The 6,720-nt window shown below is 42.4% G+C and overlaps 1 pseudogene; it reads right to left on the reverse strand.

Annotated features, from left to right (window-relative positions):
- Positions 1–5,605: 5,605 nt before the first annotated feature.
- Positions 5,606–6,053, reverse strand: LOC102479861 (ubiquitin-conjugating enzyme E2 N-like; annotated as a pseudogene).
- Between the last annotated feature and the right edge of the window lie 667 nt (positions 6,054–6,720).

Below are 6,720 nucleotides of genomic sequence, written 5' to 3' on the forward strand. Positions count from 1 at the left end.
TTCCAAAATGGCTGTGCCAGTCTACATTCCCAGCAACAGCACACAGGCATCCCACTTTTTCCCATACTCTCTCTAACTCCATATACTTTGTCTCTCTCTCTCTTTTTTTTTTTTTGGCTATTTTCTAAGTCTTTCTGATGGCTATTGGTAGTCCAGCAATTTTGTCTTCCACATCTGAGATTTGATTTTTTTGTATGATCTAGTTCACTTTTAATACTTTCAAAGAAGGTTTTTTTATTTTTTATTTTGGAGAGGTTTTTGCTATAGGACATGTGCACTCGCCAGAAAGAGAGAGAGACAGAGAGACAGAAAGCCAGAAATCACCCCCTGGGGGGATGTCCATGCCACTATCCCTTCTCCTCCATTCTCCTCTCGGGATCTTGGGCACGCATATACATGGGCCAGTGTGAGTTAAAGCCACTGAGTCTGGGACTCAAACCACAGTCAATGACATGGGAGTCCAGTGACATAGCCACTACACTAACTGCTAGTCCCTCAAGGGAGGTTTTGACTTCCTGTATTCTAGCCTGCACAGCAGTTCCATCTGATTCTTTTGTGTGTATTTCCTCTTTCAACTCTTTCAAGAACTTCCTCACCTCCTGGAACTCATCGGCTCTTTTCTTCTGGAGTTCATTGTCTCCTCTTCCACCTCTGTGAGCTTTGTCACTATGAATATTCTAAATTCTTTTTTTTTTTTTCTTTGAGAGGATTTTGCTATAGGGCATGTGCTCTCACCAGAAGGACAGAGAGAGACAGAGAGACAGAAAACGAGAAATCACCCCCCGGGGGGGGGATGGCCATGACACAATCCCTTCTCCTCCATTCTCCTCTCGGGATCTTGGGCACGCACTCACACGCGACCAGTGTGAGTTTAAGCCACCCGGTCAGGGACTCGAACTGCAGTCGACTACATGGGAGTCCAGCGACATAGCCATTACGCTAACTGCTGGGTCCAATATTCTAAATTCTTGATCAGACATTTCTGTGAGTTCCATTGTACTGTCTGAGGATGAAGAGGAGCTATTCTTTTCTCTTGGAGGAGAGGTGTTTTCTCAATTTCTCGTATTTCTTGTGCCTCTGTGGTAATTTCCAGTCATTTGATGGGTTGTTTGTTTCTTCCTAATTTCTAGAAGTTCAGTCTAAGCGATCAGAGGCATGCAGAAAGAGGTGATCTGCAAACTCTTTGCTGTTATGCTTTTTTCCCTTTGTGCCACAGATTCAGTGGAAAGTGAGGAATATGTTAACTCTAATAGTATTTGGATGCTTGGCTACATCTCACTTAGAGTTGTGTAGACACTCAGTGCATGAAGGCTGAGCAGCAAAGTGAGGAGGTAAAAGAAAAAGGGTAAGAAAACAGAGAAAGAGAGAGAGAAAAAAGAAAAAAAATGACTTATTTATTTTAAAAAATGAAAACCGTGCAGACGCCTGTGCACCATGCGAAAGCACTCGATCTCAGCTGCCATGGAGGACTCAGTCATCTGAAGGCCTGCCCTTTTTGCCTCTCCTAAATGGGAGGGAGGAAAGGGGAGGAGATAGTTAGCAAGATAAAGGATTTCAGAGCCAAGAAAATACTTAACTTAAAAAAAATTTTTTTTTTTAATTAAAAGACAGAGAGACAGAGACAGAGAGAAGAATAGAGAGGACTCTACCAGGGTGACTTCTCAGCAGAACATCTTCATTTCTCTTATTCTCTAAAAGCACTCGATCTCAGCTGCCCTGGAGAACTCAGTCTTCTTCTGAAGGCCTGCACTTTTTGTCTCTCCTAAATAAGATTGGGGAAAGAGGAGGATATTGTTAGCAAGATAAAGGAGGATTTCAGAGCCAAGAAAATACTTTACCTTTTAAAAATGTTTTTAAAGAAAAATTTGAAAAGGAAAAGACTGAGACAGAGAGTCAGAAAAAAGGATAGAGGGTGACTTAGCAGAAGAACATCTTCATTCCCTGAAGAACATCTTATTCCCTGAAAGCCCTCCATCTCAGCGGCCATGGAGGACTCAGTCTTCTTCTGAAGAGAGTCCAGAAGTCAACCATTATGCCACCTGCTGGCCCCTTAACAAAATATTAAATTCTAAAATGAGCAAGAGCTAAGTCGGTGACACTAATATATTCCTGCTTGCCTACCAAGTTGCTCTAATCGATGTCACTGTTACTCTCCATATGCTATTAAGTTTGAAGTTTGCTTGTTGTTATGAACGTTATTGGTCCATTATTTGTGATATACTTTGCAAATATTTTCTTCCAGTTTGTCACTTGTGTTTTGACTTTGGTTATGGTGGTTTCGCCATGCAAATGTTTTTTTCAAACATAATCTTCTCTTTTATTACATCTGGATTTTGAAATATAATTAACCTTGGGACCAGCAGGTGGTGTAATGGTTACATCACTGGACTCCCGTGTATTCGACCATGGTTTGAGTCCTGGACCCAGGAGCTTCAAGCTCATGCTGGGCATGTGTGCATGCATGCCCAAAATCCTGATAGGAAAACGGAGGAGAAGGGATTACAACGTGGCCATCCCCTCTGGGGAGGGTGACTTCTCACTTTCTGTCTCTCTGTCTCTCTGGCAAGTGCATGTGCCCTATAGCAAAAATATCTCTCTTTAATAAAGAAAAAGAGGGACAAGCAGTTAGCGTAATGGCTACGTCTCTGGACTCCCATGTCATCGACCATGGTTCAAGTCCCAGACCCGGTGGCTTAAACTCATGTAGCTCTCTTCTAATTGTGTAACTGCTTAGGGATTGTGGAAATTTCAATAAGGCGATGATTTAATTCCAATGATTAAGAAAATATGTGTTGAGTAATTAATAAATAATTGCAGGAAGCATGAAAATAGTGGAATTTACTTTATTTATTTATTTTTTAATGCCAGAGGATGCATATTTGTGTATGAGCGAGAGAAAGAGAGAAAGCATTCCTCAATGAAATCCGGTCATGCCTCAATCCTTTTTCCTTCACTTTCCCATCCTGTCAAGATCCTAGGCAAGTGTGCATGTGCCTGACATGTTTTTCAAGCTGCTGGGCCAGGATTTGAACTGCCTTTGGCTATATGGTATCTGGCTCCCTCTGCAGAGTGCTTAACAACTGTTCTATGGGGCAGTCCCAAAATTTCATTTTGAGTTGCTACCTAAATACCAGGAAGTGTTTCTCTGTCTTAAAGAAATCAGTCTTTATAGAATTGCTTTAGAATTGCTCAAAGTTAATAATGCAAAGACTGCAGGTAATGGAGAATCTAACTTGCAGTGGCTTAGACATTTTTCCCTCTCATATCAAGAAATGTAGGAGGTAGACGGCTTAAGATAATGGTTCTGCAGCTCAGCAATGTAAGGGACAGTACTTCTACACTTCTGTAGACTTTTTTCATATAGTTCTAAGAAGGCTGCTGAAGCTCCAAATACTACATCTGAGTTCGAGTAGGAATAAGGTGAAGAGGCATACCAACTGCATCTACCTCATGTATTAGAAAAAATGTTTTTACTCAACTTCTTCAGAAGATTTATACTGTCTGTTTAGGCAGAACTGTATCACCCACAGGTGCAAGGGAAATTGAAGATTTAAGTTTTCTAAGGTTTACTGGAAACTGCAAGGGAAGAGAGGATTGGAAATGGCTACTCGGGCAGCCAACCAATGGAGTCTGCCGCCTTCAAGTATGCCATTTTTGCCTGCTGAAAGCAGTGCTGGTACTAGTGTGTAAATACAGCACCAGATCTATTGAAATCAAATAAAAAGTTAAATAAGCAGGTTTCAGAGAGGGGAGAGACCTCAACAGCATGAGTTCAGAGATATTCAGGAAGAGGTGGGTCTTCAGAAAGATCATGATTAGGCATGATTAGAGAGCTGGAGCTTTCAGCCCCACTCTCCAATCTCCAGAGAAGGAAGGGGGGTTGGAGATGTAATCATCAGCAGCCAATGATTTAATAGACCATGCCTACTTAATGGAATCCCCATAAAAACCTTCAATGGAGAGCTTCTGAGTTGGTGCACACATTGAATGCTGGGAGGATGGCATGACCAGAGGGCAAGCAAACTGCCCTCTCCTCTTCCCACATGCCTTGCCTTATGCATCTCCTCTGTTTGACTGCTCCTGAGTTGTGCACTTTGTAATAAACAATAGCATCAAGTAAAGTGCTTTCCTGAATTCTGTGAGTCACTTTATCAAATTATTAGACTTGAAGAGGGGATTGTGGGAACTTTCAAATTATACTCAGTTGGTTAGAATGACAACATGTGATGTGCAGCTATTTCTGACATGGGGGGAAAGCTGTCAGATGGAGTCCTTAACTTGTGGGATCAGAATTGAACGGAATTGCTGGATACTCAGTTAGTGTTGGAGAGTTGGTGAAGTGGCATTGGAAAAGACACTACACGTTGAGCGTCAGAAATGCTGTGAATGAAACAGTTCAGAGATACCAAGAGAGCAAAATAAAGAGAGAATGGGACAGGCTCTCGGGCCCTCTACCATGATGTAGGAGATCCAGCTTACTCAGCCAGAGGGGAGCAGCCTTGACCTTGAGTCAGAGGCAGCTAGTGATGTAATTAAGAACAACAAAGAGCTTCAAGAAAGAAAAAGAGAGTCCTTGAGAGATCAAGGATGCTGGCTGTTGATAACAAAAGTTTAGAAGGGCATAAAATACGGCAAGCAGGCAAATTGACTCATAGCTCTGAGGTAAATGTTTTGCCCAGCTGTGGGCCTGAGGTCAGGGATCAGAGAAGTAGACTGGAAGTGGAGGAGGTTGCCAATGTCAGAACCCAGGCTGTGTGGCATACTAAGGACCAGAGTGGGTGATGAAGGTGCAGTGTGAAGAAGGGAAATAGGCTGTGGGTCACATCCTTGGAAATAATTTCTTCAGAAGCCACTTACCAGTTGATCAATTTGCTAAAAATCATTCAAACACCTTAAACAGCTCTTTTTTTTTTTTAGAATAACAAAAAATATTTTACTAAAACATAAGATGTACAGAAGTTTCCAGACAAGCCATACAAAATGGTCACAAGCTTCTTTCGAAGGGGTTTACACTTGACAGCAAAGTCACTATGTTATTAGTGAGGGCTGTGACACTTGTTTAATGTTCCCATTTTGGTTCAAACAATCAAACTTGTCCATCTACAGTGTCTAAATAGTTAGACTTGGCTAGATGTATATTCTAAAGAACTGGTTAGCTGCTTTTAACCAATGTGATTAGATCACCATAAAAAGGGGGAAAGAAACCCATAAAATTGAAATAAAACCGCCTCCCCCTTCAAATAAAATAAAATAAAATAAAATAAAATCAAGAAATAAACCACACCCCTGCAGCTAACCCTGACAACTACCTTCATTCACAGTGCTTTATACTTAAACCATGATGGGGGAAGTGAATAAAAGCAGCAAGGGACCACTGCTATTAAACGTTTCACAACAATCCAGATACTTTGAGCCTCTGCTCATGCTTTACAACAGTGAATCAGGGCAAGACATAGATTTACTAATGTACATTTAATCACCAAAGGACAGAAGATGCCCGGGCTTTTATTCTGTAATGTTTTAAGACTGTGTTCATTAAATGCAAACAAAAAAGGAGGAAGTCTTGGCAGACCAGAAATGGTGCACACGTGATGATCAGATCGATTTAGATATTATTCACAGCATGTAGCCGTTCGAGCTGTTTCTATGGCTTGGGCGTAGTTGGTCTTCCACTGCTCTGCTGCATCATTTGCTAATGGATCGTCTGGATTGGGAGCACTTAACCAAGCCTGGACTGACAGAATTGTGCGGATCCGCAGTGCTGGGGACCGCTAGCTTTCAAAATATCTAAACATATTCTTCCCAACTGGTCTACATTAGGATGATAAATTTTGGTCATGTAACGTACTTTAGGGGCTGCCATTGGGTATTCTTCTGGAAGGAATAGTTCAAGTTTAAAAGTCCCTCCTCAAAAGGGGAATCCTGGGGGCCAGCACTGTATATGAAAATAATGGGCGTTGCTCGCATCTGGTTCTGCTTTAATGCCAGGAACTGGTTCTGCCAGCAAACGCTGGGTTTCCTTGATGATCCTGCGGGGCAGCCCAGCCATCTTGTCAGATTCCAAGCTGTCTCCGAACAGCTCTTGAGCAGCATTAGATTTCCAACTTTCAGAAACCCAAGCTTGAATGTTATGGGTCCAACTGTCTTATTTGGCCAAATCTCAACATACCTTGTAGACTAGTCACTTGTTGAACTTCAAATAACGCCTAATTGCAAAACACCCTTCAAGTTATGGTAGCTTAAATAGCTAAGGAGTGAAACAGGTTGAGAAATTCAGATTTTTGAAAGTATCATAGTCTTCCGGGAGCGAGGGTGCTTGGGAGGCCATGGCAGTGAAAAGTGCTGATGCATTTCCTGTTTCTCTGTCTCCGCTCCCTGGGCTCACCACTCCAGATGTGTGTCCATCTGCCTTAGGACCAGCTTTTTGCTCCCTCGTGCACTATAGCTGCAGAAGGAAACTAGTAAGCCAAAGGCAGATGTGGAGTTGGCCCTCTCCTGGCTGCAAAAAATGGATATTTATGTCTGACTGCTAGCCCTGTCTACTCAGTCTAGCAAAGTGGTTCCAGCACTGAGAGGAAGTGTAGTGTTCAGTGACTCCTTCCTGCCGGAGTATTTTGGCTCTTGACCGGGATTGTCTCTGTGAGACAACTCTCTCCTCAGCTTTCCTCTCTGGGCATTGTGAAGGTGGGCAGGCTGTGCCTATTGATAAATGGTTCCCTA

The sequence above is a fragment of the Tupaia chinensis genome, unplaced genomic scaffold (genome assembly GCF_000334495.1).
Source record: "Tupaia chinensis unplaced genomic scaffold, TupChi_1.0 Scaffold145093_1, whole genome shotgun sequence".
Taxonomy (NCBI): domain Eukaryota; kingdom Metazoa; phylum Chordata; class Mammalia; order Scandentia; family Tupaiidae; genus Tupaia; species Tupaia belangeri.